This window comes from Setaria italica, chromosome VIII (assembly GCF_000263155.2).
Source record: "Setaria italica strain Yugu1 chromosome VIII, Setaria_italica_v2.0, whole genome shotgun sequence".
In the NCBI taxonomy this organism is placed as follows: Eukaryota; Viridiplantae; Streptophyta; class Magnoliopsida; order Poales; family Poaceae; genus Setaria; species Setaria italica.
Window position 1 is genome coordinate 37,618,401 of NC_028457.1, and position 10,524 is coordinate 37,628,924.

Sequence of the window (10,524 nt, forward strand, 5' to 3'; positions counted from 1 at the left end):
TAAGATCTGTCAAGTCTTTAATATGAAAGTCCTCCTATGGATATGGTTACATGCGTGTATTTATAATGGTAAGTGTGCATATGCATTTATGAGCATCTAAATCTATTTCGCCACACTACACAGAGATGTCACCCTCCCGGGACACCTAGTGAGGCGGCGGGTGAAAAAAAGCGTGGAGTGGAAAAGGAAGTAAAGGGAGGAGGAGGGAGTTCCTTCCTTACGGTGAGAAGGGGAAAATGAGGGAGGATTAGATTTTTTTTACCGAAGTCAGCAAAAAGCCCTTGCCTATTTCTTTTATAATTTTTTTATTCCAAACTCATTTTAATTCACTCAGGAGTCGAAGCCAAGCCTGCTGGATGCTAGTCAAGTACTCTAACCACTAGGCTAGAGGCTCTTTTACTAAGGAAATAGAAATTACAAGAGGATCTTTTGGAGTAGCATTATTTCACCTCACTACCCTTTAACCAAAATTACCGGGGAAAGGGGATAGGGTATGTTTGGGTTTCTCTAACTTAGAATAGCTGTTTGCATCTACGGCTATTTAATTTTTTAGTTGGAGTCGACGTGCCATCACCAGCAACATACGCTGATATGCATGTGGTAACTTCATTAATTTTAATATAAGATTTAAATGCCTGTTCAGTTTTTTTGGCCCCGCAGGGTTAGAACTTAGAACGTGTATTTGAGTGTTTAAGTTTGTATTGTGTTCGAAAAAGCCCTCTCCTATTTTATCTTGCATACTACTTCCTCCGTTTCAAATTATTATTCATTTTGGCTTTTCTATGTATATAGCTTTTACTACGTATCTGGACGTAGCATATATCTAGATGCATAACAAAGTCTATGTACCTAGAAAATCTAAAATGAATAGTAATTTTGGATGGAAGGAATATTAACTACTCAATTTCCAGATAAAGCGTCCTCCTAGTGCATAATTCGCTTCCGTTTTTCTTGCTGTACCTTTTCCGGATCGGCATCTGTTGTTGCGTAGCTAGAGTCATGCCTGCCGGCGTGCAAACAAATAAGGAATTATTTGGCATATCTTGGCGACGGGAATTGGAGAACATCCAACCATCCAGGAGTTGTTCGTCAACCTCTGCACCCTGTAATCTGCACGAGCGTCGTCCATGGAGACCCACGCGGCGATGGCTCGGGCTCTACCAGAGGACTTGCTCGGCAACGTCCTCGCCCGTCTCCCGCTGCGCAGCCTCGCGGTGTCCCAGTGCGTCTGCAAGGCGTGGCGCGCCCTCACGGACGAGCACAGGCGCTGCTCCTCCCTCGCTGGGTGCGCAGCCTCTTCATCCACTACGGCGACTACCGCCGGCCGCACTTCTTCGCCCGGCCGCACTTCTTCGCTTGCAGAGAAACGAGTGTTGAGCGTGGCTAAATTTTAAACATTGATCCAAAAAAAATACTAAAACATTGGTTCTACTGAAAGTTGTTAATTCTTGTTCATCTATTGGTTCTTGCAGGCTATGCTTGTCTACTAATAAGTACAGAGTAATCAAATCACCGATAGACTTAGCCGAGTGCCAGGAAGGTGCCATGTCATCTATAGGAAGGTCAGGAAACGGGGTATGCTTTGCAGCTCTTGACAACATGGCCCAGCTTCGTGTTTGGACCCTCAATGAATCGGGCGATGAGACGGAGTGGCTGTTGAAGCATGACAGTGTTGTTATTACAAAATATGAACAGAGGAGATGTGATGGGCCCTGGACCATTGATGCTACTAGAGATTATTATGACAGCGAAACTGAAGACGACGAAGAAGTATCGCAGGAAGATAACAGTGACTGGAACTCGGATGATGATGCTAACATTATCGATGATACTGCAGATGAGAACGATTGTTTCAGAACGAGTGTTAGTTTCCTTGGATTTCATCCGTACAATTTATTTTCAGATGAAAACAGACCGAAAATTGCTAAGGAGCAGCTGCCACCGCTCCCTCACTCCCATCCGTAGGGAAACAATTTATTTTCTTTATTCTTAACAACCTTACATTTTTTAATTCTCAATAATTTCCGAATGATTTGTAGTCCCACGCCTGACAATAGTTTCATTTTATAAAAAAGAATAGCCAAATGAGACTTACTAAATTATTTGGTGGATAAATTCTTTTGGAAACAACATAGATGCTTGTTTGCAGGTAATAGTGAGTAACTAAAGTTTGGAGCTGGAGTGGCCCAAACGGCCGTTATCCACTGCCTGAAGCCGCAAGCAGCAGCTAGCAGCTGCGCTGCCGCCGCTGGCAGCAGAAGCCAGCAGCGGTAGCGGCTTCTAGCTCTGCCGAATGGCCTGATGAACTTTTGATGACTCCTTGCTAGCTCCTACTTTTGGTTCTTCATTCTTTTTGGTTCCTTTATCAGTATTGCAATGTCCCACCTGGCCATCAAATTACTTCTGGCTGACTGGCTCTACCGATTTCATTCTAGTCTACATATTTGCACTATTTTAAATATGAAGTGAACACACTATATATTGGTCATTGCAAGCTACATATTGGTTTCTGTTACTAATTAGTTACCAACAAATCTTGGTTGCATTTTGGCGTGGCTATTTTTATTTTTAAATTTGGGTCAGGATATTCCATACAAGCTTAATAATAGGTCCCTTAATTTTTCATACAAGTTGTCATTTTAGTTTTGTCCTAGCTAAGTCAAACTTTTCTATCTTCTATCATTAATTAAATTCTAGAAATTTGCATAGTTTAACAACATGCAAATTATAATTATGAAAATATCTCTAATACTCCCTCCTATCCAGAAATTATAGGCATATTTGAACTAGGGAAAACTCTTTCAAAGTAGATTTTGACTCTTAATTTATCTTATAATATAATGTCAATTGCTAAAAACTCAATGTCATCTCAAAATAAATTTAAGTTCAAATATATTGATGCCAAATTTATATACTAAATATGCTTATAATTAACTAATTGTTGGTCAAAGTTTGTCAAGTTTGACTTTTGGTTGATCAAAATACGCCTTATCATTTCTGGATGGAGGGAGTAATGGTGAATCTGAAACTTGATTGGCTTTTGGCTAGGCTCCTTGCCGGGATCTGCCCACTTGTCGAGTGTTGCATTTTAGACTAATTTTTCTTTTAATGGTAGATGACTTGTGTCATTGGGTTAAGTTTTCAAGAGAAAATTCTCTCTATGATCTGTTGTTGGATATATACTTTGGTATGGATACAATTTTAGTACCACGACGTTATTAGAGGGTAACGCAGAAATTTTTCATGTAATAACTGTTTCTTCTTTTGTCTTCTCATCACACACTTCATCCATGAGGCTTAAGGGCGTGTGTTCTATTGTTGGATCCATGCCATGAGATTCCTGCAGATCAGAGAATTAAGATAAATGCCTTCATCTATATATACCGCCACTTCAATTGCACTTCCGATTTGTATATACCATCAGCCCGTGTTACCCCAAATAGCAGCTTCGCAAAAGCGGGAAAACCCAAGGAGGTTAACGGCAAACGGACAATTGGAGAAGAAAGAACTTGTGGAGAATTCCATCTGTAGTGTGTTTCGAATCGAAAAAGGAAAGGACGATGATATTAGTTGGAGTCATGTGTATTATATACAGAGACTATGACTCTCGACATCGATTATGCGTAGATGGTTTCAATATGCCTAGAAACTGAACCTTGGAGGCCGGTGTTCAAGTGATATGCCACTGCTACACTCAACATAGTCAAGAAGATGATCTCCTTGTACGGATCGAAACCAAGGACGCGGAAATAACCAGAGTACACACCTTCCTTCGATCTTCCTATGAAAGTTCGTACGCTGTTGTACCACTCAGTACGGTCTATGGGCGACTTAATTACCAGGTGATAGATCCGACAGGAACTCTAGGTGCTAGTCTAGCGGCTAAAACACTTACTTGGCGCATGAACTCGCCAATACGGTGTTGGTGAAGAACCTGTTGACACAGGGGTGGCGGAGATCGGCGGTGAGGCGTTGGCAGAGCTTCCTGTCGCTTGCAGCGCCCCCTCTTGATCGGTTAGGGTTTAGGTGTAGGTGGGGTGCCTAGCATCTCAGGCGAACCTCATCTTTTGTGCCCCGGCTCCACCTCCTATTTATGACACTGTGCGACGGGGGCCCACCAATCATATTAGGATTGGGCGCCCCTGATCAGGGCGCAGATCTAGGGCCCAATTGGCCGTTGGGTCAATTGGTGGAGATCAATCTAACATTCTCCCCCTTGATCTCACCTTATGACTTAAACTTAACTTACTTTATCTTGTTCCCATTCCATCACAGATCAGTGCATAGAGCATGCCTCATCATCACGGTCAATTGCCATTAGATTTAACAGCTACAGTGCACCTCTCTGTTTTTGGAACAGATAGGCTTTCCCGTAAACCCATGTCGACTGTGTGTTCTCTGAACACATTAGGTGGTAAGCCTGCGGATCCGCAAGTACTTGCTTGGTACTTATACGCTTAATGCTTTCTAAGAGTGCAACGATCTTAGCACCAACCCCCTGGTGTCGAGATGTGTAAGCTTGGCGCCAGCGTGGATGCCACCAAACTAAGAGTACAGATTTTGAAATATTTTCGTCAGGACTCTATTTGTGAGAATCTTTAAAAAAAATTAGAAAAAAAGATGGTCCTACGGAGCAGCGAACGCCGCCGCCGCCGGCAGGCTTTGCCTTGGCATGCATGCTAGGCTAGGCCGCGCCGTGCGACCCTATAAACGACGCCGCCCGAGCCCTGCGCCCCTGTTGCCTCGGACTCCCCCGCCTCGCTTTGCACAGCACCACCGCTGAAGCCGTCGAGCGAGCTCGCCAGAGCCCTGCGCCACCTTCGCTTTCTGCGCCCCGTTTCGCCGCCTCCTTCGACCACCGGAGCAAGCTGACGCTTCCAGGAGCATGCCCGCGCGAAGCCGCGCACCCGCCGCGTCTCGTCATCGTGTCGTGTCAGGGAAGAACATATCACCTCTCGACGTCCCCTCCGTTCTGAGCCCGAACCGCACTGTTGCTGCCCTCCACGACCCCCTAGGTGAGATCCTCGTCCGAGGGCTTTCCGTTTTTCCGCTTCCCGAAGAATTCCGTGCACCGTAGGCCGATCTGAAGTTTTCCGGTGATGCTCCGGTCACGTCAAGAAGCTCGAGCAAGGAGATACTGTGGCCCTTAGATCCGAAATCCATAGCCCAGATTAGATCACAACTTACCCCTTGGCAAACCAATCAAACAACGCCACATGTCCTACATAATCCTGGTCAGCAGGCATGTGGATGCAGTCAGCGCCACGTGTGCGAGACATCAGCGCGGGCTACTACAGTACTGATATGCAGCAAAAAAGGAACAAAAAAGAATGCTGAACCTTATACCGAAGACTCATCAAAAGTTCACGTGCTTACTCTTACATATAGGCTAGACTCCGATCAGGCAGGGCGTGTATACAAATGAATCAAACAAACCACGATTATAACAACCTGGATTTAATTCTCCTAGATACTGAATCTTTGTGCTGTTCAAATGATAGGCCACGGCAGAGTACCCTCCGTGACACAAGAAGATAACCGCCTTGTACGGATGAAATCCAAGGAAACTAACACTCATTCTGAAACAATCGTTCTCATCTGCAGTATCATCGATAATGTTAGCATCATCATCCGAGTTCCAGTCCCTGTTATCTTCCTGCGATACTTCTTCGTCGTCTTCAGTTTCGCTGTCATAATCTCTAGTAGCATCAATGGTCCAGGGCCCATCACATCTCCTCTGTTCATATTTCGTAAAAACAACACTGTCATGCTTCAACAGCCACTCCGTCTCATCGCCCGATTCATTGAGGGTCCAAACACGAAGCTGGGCCATGTTATCAAGAGCTGCAAAGCATACCCCGTTCCCTGACCTTCCTATATATGACATTGCACCTTCCTGACACTCGGCTAAGTCTATCGGCGATTTGATTACTCGGTACTTATTAGTCGACAAGCATAGCCTGCAAGAACCAATAAGATGAACAAGAATTAACAAGCTTCACTAGATAGAACAAGTAATTGACACACACAAGATGCATCATCAAACAAGGTAGGAAATCACTTGTTTACCTTGAGATATATTCACCTCGGCAATGCATGTAAAGAGCTCCCTGACAGTAAGTGCCGTAGCGCCACCGGGGTTCATACTTATCCAAGGAATGCATCAGCAAGTCAGCCACAGTTCCGGCCGCCTCACCTTCCCGGACAAACACCTTCTCCTCCCACTCCATGGCCGTCGAAGATAAGGCACTCCACCTCCACGTCGCCGGCGGCCATTCCATCATTCGCTTCTCCGGCTCCATGTCTGCCTTCGACGTCTCCTTGTGTGGCTCCGGGGGTGCCATCAGCACCTCCCATTGCGCCGGCGACCCGGCGGGATCGAACACGAGAAACGTGCGTTGCTCCGGGCGCCAGTGGTTGTAGTGCGGAGCTGGGGGCAGACGCGCCCACCACCGCGTTGTGGGGTTGCACACGTACATCCCGGAGCCGCCGAAGTGGTCGCCGCTGTCGAGGACGAGGCCATTGCAGTGGTCCAGGATGTTATACCAGTGAAAGGGCTTCTCGCGCGCGATGAAGCTGAACTTGCCGTCGATCCGAATCCGGGGGCCGCCGTCCACCGCCGGCCGGGCCAAGAAGTGCGGCCTGTAGTGGTCGATGTAGGTGACGAAGAGGCCGCGCACCGAGTGCGGGAGGAGGTGCCGGAGCAGCAGCCGGCGATCGTCGACGAGGTCGCGCCACACCTTGCAGACACGCCGCGACGCCGCGAGGCTGCGCACCGGGAGACGGCCAAGGATGTCCTCGAGCACGTCGTGGGGTAGAGCGGCCGGCGCCGCCACCGTGTCCGTCGTCTCCATGGACTCAGGCGGCCGGCGGCGGATCGGATCAACGCAATTCCGCTTGGGCAGACACGTCCTTGTATATATAGGCAAGCTAAAACCTGGTTAGGGCTTCCTATTTCCGTGGTGAGCGAGATCGGCCCGGTCTCCAGTCCGATTCTCTTGCCTCGTGGAAATCGGACTCGATCGGTTCACAAAATGACCAAATTCAGTTAGAAAAAAAAGGGGAACCGCTAACACACGTTCCAATGTTTTAGTTTTAGCCACACTCAACTCTAATGAACTGCTGCAACATATGGGTAAAAAAAATGAATCGCAAATTGCAACATCCAGAATCATCTTTTGGAGTATTTGGGGAATTTGCTGTTGCAACATCATCACTAATCACCTATTGGAACATCACCTGCTCAGCTGCTTGTTCGATGTACCTCTACACGGCCTCCTACCCAACGACGATTCCGGAAGCATTTGGGTCTCGAGGTTGATGGAGGCTACGATCGAGAAATAGAGAAAGAAATAGATGGAGGAAGCAGCGGTCGGAGGCGTTCTAATTTTTTTAATTTGCGTGCCAGAGATGACAAACTTACATTCAAACGTGTCTATTACCGTATATACTATGTGCCTACATTTTTCTCATTGGAAAATTGGATCCCACAAGGCAGCAAAGTCCTAGTAGACCTTAGTCGTTTCTCCAAAAATTCCTTTGCCATTGGCAATTGGCATAGCCTAATCCATAGAAATATCAAAGGAATTTTGGAAACCCAAGGAGGATTTTCAGCTGGCTACCTGCTTCGGCTCCGGCTCTGGAATAAACACCCTAAGTTCGAATCCTGTCAGAAGAATAGAGGGGGAGCATATAGACGCTTATGTTTTTGGGTAACATAAAGTAATTTTATTTTATTATCAAAAAGATCTCAATAATCCATTTAGACGCTTATTGTTTTGGGTAACAAAAAGTAATTTTTATTTTATTATTAAAAAGATCTAAAATAGTAATTTTCTTTTAAAGGATGGAAAAAGAATCTTGCAAGGTGGGCTCTACCAGGAGTCCAGATCTTGTCGGATTCGTCAGGGTCTGGCCCCAATACCAAACCGGAACAACCAAATCAAACAATCATATATCTCGGCATCAATCTCGAGGCCATCCTGCGTCGTACGTCTCCTGGCGCGCAGCGTCGCGGCAAGTCTGCAGGGCGTGGCGCGACGTCGTGGACGGCCGCCGGCTGCTTGCTGCTCCCGTTCCGCCGGCCTCCTCCTCCCCCACTCCCTCCGCGGCGAACATGTCTCGAGGTAAATAATCCTCGCTTTCGTTTGTGGATTGATTTAGGTCTATTATTACTTGCATTGATACTAATTGACTGTGAATGCATGGATGCTGTCTTTGAACAATGGTAACCGTGCCGAGTGCTACAAAAGAGCCCAACCTTTCGTGTTTGGATCCTTAACGATAGCCCCGATCAAGCCGAGTGGGCACTGAAGCACGATCGTCTTCTTAAACCTAATGACTGGCGATCGACCAGCGGAGCTAACCTGGGGCTATTATGAAATACGGTGCAATGGGCCTTGGACCTTGGATGATTTTAACAAAAGGGGGGGGGGGGAAGGAATTAATGTTGATTGGAGCTAGCCCGGATGATGATGGCAACACTTGCACTGCAGACTGGAAGGATCATGAGAATGCTGGAGACAGGTTCCATGATTCAATTCCTTCCGTACAAGGAGATTGTCTAGCTTCTTGACCAAAGGTCATGGATTGAACAGCTCCAAGGTTCAGTTTTTAGGAATATTACAACCGAGTGGGTGGAATTGTGGTGTCTATGATTCATTTGTACATGTACACGCCATGTTATGACCTGCGAGATCGCGGGTTAGCACCAGAGGATCTGCATGAAATGGGACAAGCATCGTCTTCATGCTCTTTGATATTTGTCTGGAACTGACCCAACTGAACAAATTATATAGCTCCGTGAATGTTCTATGCCAGTTTTTCTCTTTTAAGTCCTTATTAATTTTATTTATCAGTTGGGATCAGATTTTAAGGCTCCAAAAGTTAATTTTATTTTTCAACGATGAAAAGAACATCTGGAGATAAAAAAAAGTGTTACTCATTTGTGTATAGAAATTGAGTTCCACCCCCTCCGTTCAACAATCCTATATCAATCAATTTTCTCTAACTTTGGACCAAAGTTACTAGAAAAGTGTGCCAATATCTAAAACTGTAAAATTTTGTCAGTTTGGGATCAAATTCCGAAGGATCAAAAAACAACATTTCTAAATTAAAATGTTCCGTCTCTCAGAAAACAAATATACTGATGGTATCTATGTAATATAAGTACTTCCTGTTCATACTTCGAAATTTTTCGAATGGCTTTATAGTTTATACTTTATAGTACTTTGTATTTATACGACCACTAGTGATTTTGAATTAATTTTATTTTGAAAAGCAAGCGATCCCACATTTAATTTTAGGCCGCTTCTGAAGATTGGAAATTAATCAGAAGCTGTTCTCAACTGCATCTGAAGTGGTTTCGGATTCTCAGCAGTGTTGAGTGATACGAGGAGTTTATAACAACCATGATTACCTTTATTTTTTTGGTGGAATATCCTCAACAAGCAACGAGCAGGAAACTGAAACGAAATCACTCGGCGGCACACGAACGAAATTTAAAGGTACATCAGATCAGACATAGCAAATATTGAGAAATCGGTAGGAAATTGGCGAAGACGACGATGACGTGGAGCCGGGCTTCCTTTGGCTCGCTTAACCGAGCATGTTCTTGATGGCGTGGAACCTTGCGGCCTTGTCGCCGAACTTGGTGCGCTGGTAGCACTCGAGGTAGTCCCCGAACCTGTACGGCCCAGGGTACTCCGGCGCCTCCCTCGCCGTCGCCGGCGCCACCACGGCGTCCGGGCCGGGGTTGTACACCGTGGCCATCGACAGCCGCCGCCCCTTGGTGCCGACGTCGACGAAGACCCTGCTTCCGCCGCAGGGCGCCACGGGGACCCACTCCTCTCGCCGCCGCCCTTAAGGAAGTCGAGCCCGCCCACGGCCTCGTCGTGCAGCATGACGATGATGCCGCCGGCGTCGGTGCGCGCGCGCAGGCCCCACACCAGCTCCGGGCGCGGGCACGCCGGGTACATGGCGAACTTGGTCCCCACGGACGCCGGCGAGAAGGTGCTCTTGATGTGGCCGGCGGCGAGATCTCCGGGAAGTCGGCGATGTTTGTTTCGGGGCGGTGGTGGATGCCTGGCTGGTGTAGGCGGCCTCCCAGTCCACCTGCTCAGCGTCGGCGGCGTCCAGGTTCCTGGCGAGGTCGGAGGCGTAGAACTTGGCCTCGAGGTGCTCCTCGTAGTGGCGTGCACGAAGCGCTTCACGCCCTCCATGACAGCCGCGTCCACGCCGTGGTTTTCCAACTACGGATACCGTACATGCATTGGGCGTGTGAATGAATGCATGCGCAACTGTAATAATCGTTTGCAAGGTTTCGTTGCGTGATTTTTAAGAGTATCGTGTCATCTAATGATCATTGAGTTGATGAACGGAACTAAACTTCTCATCGTAAAGCTTCATTTTACTGTTTCACATGTGAGCATATCATTTAAATGCATGTTTCATATATACAAGTGATCAAGAGAGTTGATGAATATGTGTAGGTGAAACTCAAACGACCCTCTCAACGAAGTTTTA

General features: G+C 46.7%; 1 pseudogene; it reads right to left on the minus strand.

Annotated features, from left to right (window-relative positions):
- Positions 1 to 9,597: 9,597 nt before the first annotated feature.
- LOC101767551 lies at positions 9,598 to 10,244 on the minus strand (annotated as a pseudogene).
- Positions 10,245 to 10,524: the final 280 nt, after the last annotated feature.